At 35.9% G+C, this 2082-nt stretch overlaps 1 long non-coding RNA gene across 1 annotated transcript; it reads right to left on the bottom strand.

Annotated features, from left to right (window-relative positions):
- Positions 1-581: 581 nt before the first annotated feature.
- LOC114580196 lies at positions 582-1235 on the bottom strand. The gene is made up of 2 exons (XR_003701515.1): positions 942-1235; positions 582-847 (listed from the first exon to the last, which is right to left on the bottom strand). It is a non-coding gene; the product is annotated as an uncharacterized LOC114580196 (long non-coding RNA).
- Between the last annotated feature and the right edge of the window lie 847 nt (positions 1236-2082).

Below are 2082 nucleotides of genomic sequence, written 5' to 3'. Positions count from 1 at the left end.
CACAGTGCGAGGGCCACATCGTTCTTTTCAACATACACTTTTCATTTCATTTTATTCACATATAATTCACCTTTTTAAGATACATTTTTCTACACTTCTTCAAAATATATTCACTTCCACACATTTCTCTTCACTACTCACATACACACTTCACTTTACTTTTCTAAAGTCCAAGCACTTATCAACACACATTTTTACTTTCCAAAACATACATTTATTCCACCTTTCAAACTTAAACACAACACAACCTCGCAAAAATCTAAGAAAAACTTTCTAAACTCATGTATATCTTGGGAGTGTGAATGGAACAAAACATAGATATGCTTTCCCACTAACTCTTTATTTAACCAAATCTCATCTCATTCCTTAATAGATAATAACACAAGCACATTTTATTCATTTGATATATGATGCTAAAAATTCTTCCAATCTATGCATAGAGTTTTAAACCATACATTTCATGATACAAAGCACAATAAACATATTATTCTGCAGATTTTACACACAAAAAACTTAGTTTCAAACAACATGGATCTTTCTATAAACCCATTCAACGATTCATGAGGCTATCTAGTTAAATCTTGAAGAATAAATATTCATAAGTAGGATAGTACTCAACCCAAACAAGTGCAGAAACTTAAGAGTAAAATGAATGAATGTTTGCTAAATAACCTCATTTGGTAGACTAACTATCCAACAAGATTATTCATAAAAGAAAGAACAAAGAAGAGTGGAAGAAGAATCAAGAAGAAGAGGAAGTTCACCACTTTCTCTTGCCTTTGGCCGAGCAAATCAGAAACAGATGGAGGCACGGACAAGGTTAGGGCAGAGAGTTAAAGCCGGGTCCCTTGCACACGAGAGAAAGGGAGGAAGACGACTGCTTCAGCCCTTGGCGTCGCAGGAAGCAGAGGAGGCGATGGGATAGAGGGGCAAACAAGTACCTGGGTGTTCTGTTCTTGTGAATCCAGAGAGCGATGGAGAGGGGGAGAAGGTCTCGTTCGCGAATGAAAAGGAGGCCTGGGGATTTTGAACTATCGAGAGGAAGTGGGAATCACGAACTGAAAGGGGACAGGGGGATTTCGCGCCTGGAGGTCTGCGAACAGAGAGAGGGGTCTTGTTCGACCTTCTTGCGACTGGGAGAGATGAAGCCAGGAAGTTTTCGCGAACTTTACTGGGGCTGGCTGGGTTCGTTTGCGAACTGCAGTGGATGGGGAGAGAGAGCCGTTGCGGGTTTCAGTTTCACCAAAATAGAGAGAGTGGGGTTCGGATAGTTTGAACTAAACTCAATACCCTCTTTTAATTCAAATCCACGGTTTAGATTAATTCATGTTTTAAAGAGAAATTTAAGTGTTAATTCTAATATGAAAGTTTGAGAGTCATGTGGATATAAATTTGTAATAAAATTCATGTTTTAAAATAATTATTTTATGTCAATTTCAAAATTAAGGTAATTTAAAATGATTAATTCTACTCCACTAACGATGATTTTGATTTCAATTGAGTTGGGTTTAACTAAATATTGAGTTGATTTAATTTTAATGGGTTTAAGATGAGTTTAATTTTGGATTTAATCAAAGTAGTCGTTTGCTAAATCAAATTTTAGTTGAGTCAATTTTATTTGAATTAGTGGTTATTTAGATCGAGGCAGGATGCTATGCCGATGTCGCGTCAGTGGGTATCCACCTAAGATAAATCCTAAAAGAACGACATCTACACTTGGCTACGAAGTCCTAAGTGCTAGAATTGATTTCGGGGAAATTTACCTCGAATAATTAGGTCAACAAATGGACCCCCAATAGGCTTGATAAACTTGCCAAAGTTTATTGTGCGTATTAGTGTTGACCGAAGTGATCAACTATATCCAAAGTTGAAGTTGAAGATCTGAGCAAATGATTTGAAAGAACTTTGTATTTTTATAGATAATCAGAATGAAAATTGATAGAAATTCGAGTTGATGAATTGATTTGATGTTTGATGTCAGTACTGATGGCTTTAGTGAAATGATAACTATTAAGATTAGTATCATTATAAGTCAAGGTATGAAAGAATTGATTGTGATAGTTTGAATGTGATTTAACATGA

Source organism: Dendrobium catenatum, unplaced genomic scaffold (genome assembly GCF_001605985.2).
Source record: "Dendrobium catenatum unplaced genomic scaffold, ASM160598v2 fragScaff_scaffold_851, whole genome shotgun sequence".
In the NCBI taxonomy this organism is placed as follows: domain Eukaryota; kingdom Viridiplantae; phylum Streptophyta; class Magnoliopsida; order Asparagales; family Orchidaceae; genus Dendrobium; species Dendrobium catenatum.
Note: the sequence above shows the minus strand (reverse complement) of the source record. Positions and strands in the feature narration are given on the sequence as shown.